Source organism: Diceros bicornis, chromosome 27, assembly GCF_020826845.1.
Source record: "Diceros bicornis minor isolate mBicDic1 chromosome 27, mDicBic1.mat.cur, whole genome shotgun sequence".
Classification (NCBI taxonomy): domain Eukaryota; kingdom Metazoa; phylum Chordata; class Mammalia; order Perissodactyla; family Rhinocerotidae; genus Diceros; species Diceros bicornis.
Genome location: NC_080766.1, coordinates 2,171,745 through 2,181,696, shown reverse-complemented (window position 1 = coordinate 2,181,696; position 9,952 = coordinate 2,171,745). Strand labels below are relative to the sequence as shown.

Genomic DNA, 9,952 nt, shown 5'->3' with positions numbered 1-9,952 from the left:
TACCACAGCCTGGGAGGAGGTATTCACCTTTCTTCCTCCTCTGCCTTAGATGGTCAGTTTCTTAAGGTAGACAGTGGGTCTTTCATCTTTCTATTCCAGTAATAACTTGCAAGCAGAAGGTGCTTCTTAAATCTTTACTAAAGGTTTAAATGGGTAAATTGGCTACAGGTGTCGGTGTTCCCCAAAACACTTGTTTTGTTTCTATACTTGATTATTTTAGGGGTCGACATTTAATCCTTTCTTTCTAGTTACTTTTTCATTTATCCTTGCAGGCTCCACATAAAGTGCTCAATGTCTGGTTCAGTGGTTAAAAGCTGTTCACAGGGATGACTGGACCCCACTAAACATTCTTTCGTCTGTAGTGAACGTTTCACCAAAAAAAGCTCTTGGAAAGGCTGGATGGTCAGTATTACATGCTCAAGCCATGGCCGTGCCCTCCATCTTCCACCTGATTGAGAAGGGGGGGCTGAAGTCCGTGGCTGCCCCAGGAGAAAGGACACCAGGAAGGCCACCGGGGACCTAAGGAACATGCGAGTGAAGCAGATGGGAAAGGAGCTGCAGGTTCATCGTTGTCCTTGAGGGAAAACCTGAGGGCCTAGCAGGGCTCCCACAAGTTGAAGCGAGCCACTGTGCAGGGTGAACCTGCACCCAGGGCTGCCCAGGAAGCCGCCAGTCAGGAGCAGGTGCAGAGTCTCTGGAAGGAACTCCAGGATACAGTGTGGCCTCCACAGCATCAGGCAGCCAGGGAGATGCAAACATGTCTGCTATGGATGCTGACAATGAGACCCCCCTCTTCCCTGCCAGGGTCTCTTAGGTAAGAGTGGCATTTCCGTGGATGACTTTATCCCTCAGGATCTGGGGTGTGCAGATTTATTGGCTGGCAACTTTCTTACACTTTCTTCTCAGAGCACACTCGAGAAAGGTCATCTGTCCCCCACGAGGCTGTTGACCGAAAGAGGTTGAAGAGAGATGTGGAGCCCAGCTGCAGAGGGACCAGCCTTGTGCCTGACTAGGGCTTGGCCCAGAACCCTCAAGTTCATCATTCACAATGATGCCTCAGAAAGCCTCCCAGAGCCCCTCCACCCTCCAACAGATGTCACCTTAAAGCCAGACACAGAAGCTGTGCAGAGCAAGCACAGCAACACCGGCCCCACGTCTCTCAGAAAGGTCATCCTGTCAGCACTGGGGGCCCAAGAACTCCTCAACTCGCTGCACTCCTACTGCTTCTGCTCCCAGGGGAACAGGAGCACGGGTGCCACCTGTGGGAGCAGGTGGAGAAGAATGGCGAGCTGAAGAGGGGCAGCTGCCGACAGCCAGGTGCACACGCTGCAGGAGGAGCTGGACGAGCTGAAGGGAGGGGGCTCCCTGCCTTAGCAGCCTGGTGCCCCCCGCCGAGGTCAGTGCCCGTGCTCGGGGCTCCCCCACTGCCTGCTCATCATGAGGGGTTTCCTGCTATGCAGCAGACTGCCACTGACCACTTCTTTGTGCAGCATGCCTGCCGCTGTCTTGGGAGAAGGCTCTGCTGGTAGCTGCCCCTTGCAGACAGGGAGCCCAGGCTGCAGAGCTCACCCCGCCAGTTCTAGGGTGCTCGAGAGGCAGCCGTAGTTGTCAAGGTTTAGCCGCTGGGAAAGGAGGCATTGCAGGTCTGCTGGGAAAGCCAGACCTACACAATGAACAGTGCCTGGATCCTTGTTTTTCCACTTGAACAGGAGAAAATCAGCTTCTGTTGCATCCCTCACACAAATGTAAATTCCAATGAGTTAGGATCTAAATGTGAAATAAAATCGACATAGTAACTATTAGAAAAGTTATAGGAGACTCTTAAAGTCATGGGGAGGTTCTTTCCATTTGTGTTTTAATGAATATCCATGAACTGAAGTCATTTTGAACATTTTAATAATTTCTTTAAAATTTTAAACATCTTTTTGAGTAGAGTACATTCTCTTTTGTAAATATTAAAGCACTACAGAAATATATAAGCTAAGAAGTGGTAAAAACTCCTATTTCTCACCTACCTCCCAACTTTTATTCCTTGTTGGTAGTAAAATTTGTTGTGTAATCTCCTCAACTCTTCCCTGTGCTTTACATGCATATTTCTCCACCTGTACGAATAGATTGGATATATTTTTGGTGTGTTTATTGGCTATGTTTCTGATTTTCCCGCTCTCTTACAGTTTAGTAGTTGTAAACATTGGTTTCTCAATATTCCTTATGTATTGAGGGTACCATCTTTTGCCTGTTATACATCCATGGAAAACATTTCCCTACCACATAGTTCATTTAATCTGGATCAGTGCTCGTCTTCCCAGATGTCAGTAACACTTCAGGAGGGAAACGGCTCTATGTGACTGGCTGTTCAGGATCTCCGGGACCCCCAGGGCAACAACCATTAGGACAACACAAAACAAGAAACAAAACCCATCCTGCGTGTTTCCAGATGCATTCTGGTGGAAGGACAGCTCCAGTTGAGGACCGCTGATGTCTTGGTCAGAGTTATCCACTATGTTCTCCTATCACGTTAAAGCAGTTTCGGTAGTTTCTTGTACCTGATGGTACAGTTTGGTGCCTTTGTCTGTTCCTTTTGGTCAGACTGCGCAAGGTTTCTCACTGGTACAAGTCTTTCCAGAGAGCCAGCCCTTAACTCCATTGCTTAGGTCTGCATTGTTTTTCCTGCCTCGTGAATCCTCACTTCATTCTGCTGTTGTTGGTTTTATTGTGGTGTTATTCTGGCTCCTGGAGGGAAGTGCTCAGCTTCTTCATGTAGAGTTGATATTCCCTGATACCTGCAGTGGAGGCTGTGTCTCTTCTGTCCCTTAGTCTCCACACCATGGATTTGGCTCATGCTGCTCTCAGTGCTGCTCATTTCTAAAGAGTTTGTCCTGTCTGTCTGGATCCCCTCTGTAACCTGAGAGATTTAGAAGGGTGTGGACAGATTTTCAAGTGGATAAGTTGGGGGAGGGGAGCCAATATTTTGTGATTATTTTTTATTTTTATTGCTTTAAGGTCCCGTAATATGGTTACTTATAGATTTCTGCTTTTTGGACTCTTTAGAGATTTCACTGTGGCTTAGCACACAATCCATTGTGGTGACTGTTTCATTGTGGTTTGAGAAGAATGTTTCCTCTCCACTAGTTTCTTATGTTGTTGTCCCTCAGGCTGAGGCTAGATCTAGCTTTTTTGTGTTTGTCAACAGATCTGTTTCCTAACTTATTGTATCACTTAAGGGGAAGAGGAAAGTGACTGAATTGACTTAGTATAAGGAAATAGGAGGCTATCAGATAATGGACTATCTCATACACAAGATTTTTTGCCCAAACCTCAAGGTAAACACTAAACAAATAATCAAAGCAAAACCACATATGATAAACAAAGAGAAAACTAGAAGAATCATAAGACAGAACAACCAAACTGAATTGGCAGTCCAAAACAAATGGGACAAGAAACAAAGGAAATGCAAAAGAACCAGAAAATAAGTGACAAAACAGCAACATTCAACCCTCATATTTCAATAATTACCCTAAATGTAAATGGATTGAACTCTCCAATCAAAAGATACAGAGTGGCAGGATGGATTAAAAAGCAAGACCCAACAATATGCTGCCTTCAGGAAACACATCTTAGCACTAAAGACAAGCACAGGGTCAGAGTGAAAGGATGGAAGACAATACTCCAAGCTAATGGCAAACAAAAGAAAGCAGGTGTTGCCATACTCATATCAGACAAAGTAGACTTCAAGATAAAACAGGTTAAGAAAGACAAAGAAGGGAAATATATAATGATAAAAGGGATACTACATCAAGAAGACATATCACTTATAAATATATATGCACCCAACTTAGGAGCACCAATGTACATAAAGCAACTATTAACAAACCTAAAAGGAGAAATCAACAACAACACAATAATAGTAGGGGATCTTAACACCCCACTTACAGCAATGGATAGATCATCCAGACAAAAAGTTAATAAAGAAATATTAGACTTAAATGAAAAACTGGACGAGATGGACCTAGTAGACATATACAGAGCACTCCATCCAAAAACAGCTGACTACACATTCTTCTCAAGCGCGCATGGAACATTCTCTAGGGTAGACCATATGTTGGGAAACAAAGCAAGCCTCAATAAATTTAAGAAGATTGAAATCATAACAAGCATCTTTTCAGACCATAAGGCTATGAAACTGGAAATGAACCATGAAAAAAAAACTGGGAAAGTGACAAAAATGTGGAGATTAAACAACATGCTACTGAACAACCAATGGATCATTGATGAAATTAAAGGAGAAATCAAAAACTATCTGGAAACAAACGAAAATGATAACATGCCATATCAAACCATATGGGATGCAGCAAAAGCAGTCCTGAGAGGGAAACTCATAGTGATACAAGCTGCTATTTTTTTTTTTAAGTAAACACTCTTTTCCTTTATCCCTGTCTTCTCTGGTACTTTAATAATGCTTATCTATTTCTTTTCATGGTATCCCATAATTCACACTGCCTTTCCCCATTCCTATGCAGTACCGTTTTTCTTTTTGTTTCTTTGACTGGATGATTTCAAATGACACATCTTCTAGTTCACTAATTATTTCTTGTACATGGTTGAATCTGATTTAGAACCTCTCTATTAAATTCTTCAGTTCAGTCGTTGTGTTCTTCAATTCTAGGATTTCTGTTTGTTTTTCCTTAATGATTTCTGTTTCTATAATGAACTTCTCACTTGTTCATGCACTGTTTCCTTATTTCATTTAGTAGTCTATCTATGTTTCCTTAGAGTTTTATGAATTTCTCAAAGAGGGTTGTTCTGAAACCTTTGTGTCATAGTTCCTATATCTCCATTGCTTGGTCGGTCATTGGAGTTTTATTCTTTTTCTTTGGTGGTGTCATGAGTCTTTGATTATTCATGATCCTTGTGGCCTTCCATTGGTGTCTGCAAATTTGAGGAAGTAGGCACCTCTTCCACCCTTTACAGACTGGCTTTAGCAAACCAAAGCCTTCATAGTCATCCCATCTAGAGGTCCTGGGTAGGCCATCTGGTGGTGTCCAGGGGCAAGCTTGCTGCTGGAGTCCTTGGACAGCCTGGTACTGGGGTGAGTGGAAAGCTTGGGTCTATGGTATTGTGTCTGGCCCTGGGCACAGCTGGGACCCTGAGATCATGAGTAGCCCCACTGGAGCCTGTTTTGGCAGGTCCTCTTTGAGAGCCTGCAGCCACAGGAGTCATCCAGGGCCATGAGAGTTCGCCAGTGCTGGGATGAGCTGAGAGCCTTGGTTCATGGGAGACTGCCAGGAGCCTGGCACCACGAGAGACAGCTTGTGCTGTGGTAGGCCAGAAGTCTGGATTCCTGGGATCCTGGGGCCACAGGAGCTGCCTGAGGCTGCAGAAGCCAGCAGGCACTGGATCAAGATGGAAGCCTGGGTTCATGGGAACCTGCCGGTGCCTGGTGCCATGGGAGCTGCCTGGGGCCGCCTGAGTCAGCAAGTACCTGGGTAAACTGGGGGCCTGGTTTTGTGGGAGCCTGCAAGGAGCCTCGTTCCATAAGAGCTGTCTACAGCTGCTGGAACTGGCAGGTGGTGTGGTGATCCATGGGCTTGAGTTCCCAGCAGCCCCCTGGGAACCTGGTGTCATGGAATCTACCTGGGTTGCTGGAGCCAGCAAGTGCTGGAGTGACCTGGGGTCTTGGGTGTGTGGGAGCCCACTGGGGTCTTGGGTTTGCCCTGTTACAGAAGCTGCCTGTGGCTGTGGGTGCTGCCTGTGGCTGCCTGGCATACGCAGGACCTTGGGTGAGCCAGGGTCTGGATTCACCAAAGCCCACCAGGAGCCTGGTGCCAAGGACACCACTTGTGGTCACAAGAGCCACCTTGGGCTGTTTAAGATGGCAGCCCCTAGGCTGAGATGGGGCCCTGGGTTCCCAGGAGCCTGGTGGGAGCCTGGTGTCAAGGATGCTGTTTGAGGCCACCAGAGCTGGCATGCTCCAGGGTGAGCCAGGGGCCTGGATTTGCAGAAGCCTGCAGGGAGCCAGCTAGGTCCATGGGAGTCAGCCTGGCGCTGGGGCAGGCTGGCTAAGGTCGGGCAGAGTGGAGACGTCCCTTCTCATTGGGAGGTGTTTGATTACTGATTCAATCTGCTTATTTGTTACTGGTCTGTTCAAGATTTCTATTTCTTCATGATTCAGCTTTTGTAGGTTGTTTCTAGGAATTTATCTATTTTGTCTAGGTTATGCAATTTATGAGTGTACACTAGTTCAGAATAGTCTCTTCTGATCTCTTTTTTTCTGAAGCATCCGTTGCAATGCCTCCTCTTTCATTTCTGATTTAGTTTGAGTCATCTTTCTTTGTTTTCCTAGATATTTTATCTAAGGGTTTCTCAATTTTATTTTTTCCAAAACTCAACTTTTACTTTTATTAATCGTCCATACTGTCTTTCATTGTTTTTCCACTCTCCTCTTGGTGACTTCCATCCTTCTGCTAACTTTGGGTTTCATTTTTTCTTTTTTTAATGCTGTGTGTTGTAAGTCAGGTTGTTTCTTTGACATCTTTCTTCTCTTGTAATGTACAAGTTTATCACTATAAATTTTCCTCTTAGTACTATTTTTGCTGCAGCCTATAAGTTTTGGTGTGTTTATTGTTTCTTTTTTTTTTTAAAGATTTATTTATTTATTTTCGCCACAAAGCCCCAGTAGATAGTTGTATGCCATAGTTGCACAGCTTTCTAGTTGCCGTATGTGGGACGCGGCCTCAGCATGGCCGGAGAAGCGGTGCGTCGGTGTGTGCCCGGGATCCGAACCCGGGCCACCAGCATCAGAGAGCACGCACTTAACCGCTAAGCCACAGGGCCGGCCCATATTGTTTCTTTTTGTGTGTGTGTGATGAAGATTGGCCCTGTGCTAACATCTGCCAATCCTCTTTTATTTTATTTTATTTTATTTTTTGCTGAGGAAGACTGGCCCTGGGCTAACATCCGTGCCCATCTTCCTGCACTTTATATGGGATGCTGCCACAGCATAGCTTGCCAAGCGGTGCGTTGGTGTGCACCCGGGAACTGAGCCGGCGAACTACGGGCCGCCGCAGTGGAGCGCACGCACTTAACCGCTTGTGCCACCCGGCCGGTCCCTATTGTTTCTTTTTGTATGTTTTGAGCTGTTTTCTAATTTCCCTTTTGATTTCTTCTTTGATCTACATTTTTTGTGTGTGAAGAAGATCAGCCCTGAGCTAACATCCATGCCAATCCTCCTCTTTTTGCTCAGGAAGACCGGCCCTGAGCTATCATCCTTGCCCATATTCCTCCACTTTATATGGGATGCCAATACAGCATGGCCTGACAAGCATGGGTTGGTGCGTGCCCAGGATCCGAACCCAGGCCGCCAGCAGCGGAACACATGCACTTAACCGCTACAGCACCTGTCTGCACCCTGATCTACTTTTAAGTTTAAGAGTTTTTGTTGAACTTCCACATATTATGAATGTTCCAGTTTTCCTTCTGTTATTGACTTCTAGTTTCATGCCATTGTGTTTAGAAAAGTTACTTGGTATTATTTCAGTCTTCTTTAATCTTGTTAAGACTTGTTTTGTGACCTAACATGTGATCTGTTCTGGAAAATAGTCTGTGTGCCCTTGAGAAGAGTGTACATTTTGTTGCTGTCCAGTAAAATATTCTGTGTGTGTCTGATAGGTCCATTTAGTAGTTAATGTTTTCATGTCTGCTATTTCCTGATTTTCTGTATGGATATTCTATCCGTTAAAAGTGGTCTTTGAAGTCTCCTACTATTTGCAACTTATATACGTGAGAGGGCTCTTATATTGAGTATATATAAAGATCTCTTAGAACTCAATTATAAAAGACAAGTCAATGAAACGGGGTAAGCAACTGGAATAGACATGTCTCCAGGAAATACATAGATGGCCAATAAGCACAAGATAGTTGCTCAGTATCATTAATTATTAGGAAAATACAAATTCAAAGCACAATGTGATACTATTTCACACTCAAAATGAAGGCTATATTCAACATAATGGAAAATAACAAGTGTTGGTAAAGATGTGTAGAAAGGGAAACCCACATACATTACTGGTGGGAAAGTAAAATGATGCAGCCACTGCAGAAAACAGCTTGGCATTTTCTAAAATCTTAAACTTAGAATTACCATTGACCTGGAGAGGCCCATGGTAGATATGTCCAAAAGAGCAAACTTGCCCATAGACATTCAAAGCAACAGTGTTCACAATGGTCCAAAAGTGAAACAAACCCAAATTTCTATCCAGTTATCACTGCATAAACCAAATGTGGCCTATTCATAATATAGGATATTATAAGCCATAAAAAAGAATTAAGTACTGCTACATGCTCGGCCATGGGTGAATCTTGAAACATGTGTGCTCACTGAAGCCATCCACAAAGGCAATCGATAACAGGATGCCATTTGAATGAAATGTCCAGAATAGGAAAATCCATAGGGGGAGAAAACAGATGAGTTGTTTCCATGGGTTTGGGTTAGCAGAAAATAGATTGTGAATGAGTATGGGTTTGTTTGGGGGTGTTGAAAATGTTCTGGAATTAGATAGTGGTGATAGCCACACGACATAATCATTGTGCTAAAAGCCACAGAAATGTATACTTTGAAATACTTAAAACGGTGTATTCTATGTTAAGCAGATTTTCCACATAAAATTTTTGAATTTTCTAAGTTAATCAGGGTATTGGTTAATTTTAAGTTGGTTAGTATATTTAATAAGTGTAATTAATGGAGTTATTAGAGGTAGGGCAAGTTGTAGCCAAGAGAGTAAACATCCGACGAGGGCTATAGTAACAAATCCTATGACTATACAAGCAACAGTCTAAAATCCAGTCCATTTCCATTGTCCCCAACTTAGAGAGACCAGCCATGAAAATAGGTCAGTGACCTCGGGGGCCTTTGGTATCTATTCAAAGATTTGAGTAATATTATGCAATATTTTAACCTCTTGGGCCATTTGGTGAAGGTAGGTTTGAACTTCTCTGTTGATGTACACTCAGCAAGTGTGGTTCTAGGAAAGGCACCAACCCCTCCTTCCTTGGCCGGTATAGACAGTCTAGGGCCAGACCATTTTCTAAAGCCATTTAGGCGAGAGACTCATGAGAGTGTTGTTCAGGGGTTAGGATATGTTCCTATGGAGTTGTTGTCCATGTTCTGTTAAGGTTGTTGATACTTCTTAGTTGCCTCAGTTTCCTGATTTTGTGTGGGTAGGGCCACCGCACCTGTGCCCAGTCCAGTCAGTCAATCCTAGTAGAACTGAACACCCAGTGCTATAGGACTGACATTGTTTCTATGGGTGGGTGGTAGCCTGTCAGGGCAGGAAACTCAGGGGACCTGCGACCTGAGGGAAGCAGGCTGAGAGAGAAACAATAGTGCGTTGCACAATATAGCCTGGAGAAAGCTGCTCAGAGAGCTGGGGAAGAGAGACGCTCACTGGGTGAGAGCCTTGTGATATCAGCCCACAGTGAAACCCAAAAGTGGATGCTCCTGGTGTGAAATATTCCTTAGGTGTCTTGAGGTAAAATAATTTGCACCCATTCACTGGTTACCTGTGCTATATGATTTCAGGGGGTATGGTTAAAGTGTTTGTCGGCCAAGAGCTGTTTGTGCCTGGGCACAAAATCACCAAGGTGGCCTCGAAGGCTACCCCAAAATGACCCCTCAAGGAGCAGTTGGGGCAGAAAGTGGGTGGAGCATTTTGAAGGAAGCCTGGGGCAAAGATGTTGTTCGATGGAGTTGGCTACAACTGAGTCTCTCCGCAGGGTAAGCCCTTCAGCTGGGGTACAGTAGGTGATTGGAGGCCAAGTGACAGACCCTGTGACTCCTGATTCCCAGTGCACGGTTAGACCTCTAAGCCCATTGGACATAAATGGTTGTGGTGTTTGTGAAGCATCTTGCTGGCAGTGTGGAAAGTATAGGGGACGTGTGGTGGGAGACGTCATG

The 9,952-nt window shown here is 44.6% G+C and overlaps 1 protein-coding gene across 4 annotated transcripts in view; it reads left to right on the top strand.

The window, feature by feature from the left end:
- The first annotated feature begins 287 nt into the window (after positions 1-287).
- Positions 288-9,952, top strand: part of LOC131423071 (ral guanine nucleotide dissociation stimulator-like) — a 132,684-nt gene continuing 123,019 nt past the window's right edge. For 2 of the 4 annotated variants that reach the window (XM_058570628.1, XM_058570629.1), the window contains exon 1: positions 323-814. The gene's annotated coding sequence lies outside the window, so the exon portion shown is untranslated. Of the gene's footprint in view, positions 815-906; positions 971-9,952 lie in introns of those variants that run through there. The other 2 variants (XR_009224195.1, XM_058570630.1) reach the window with 2 other exon arrangements.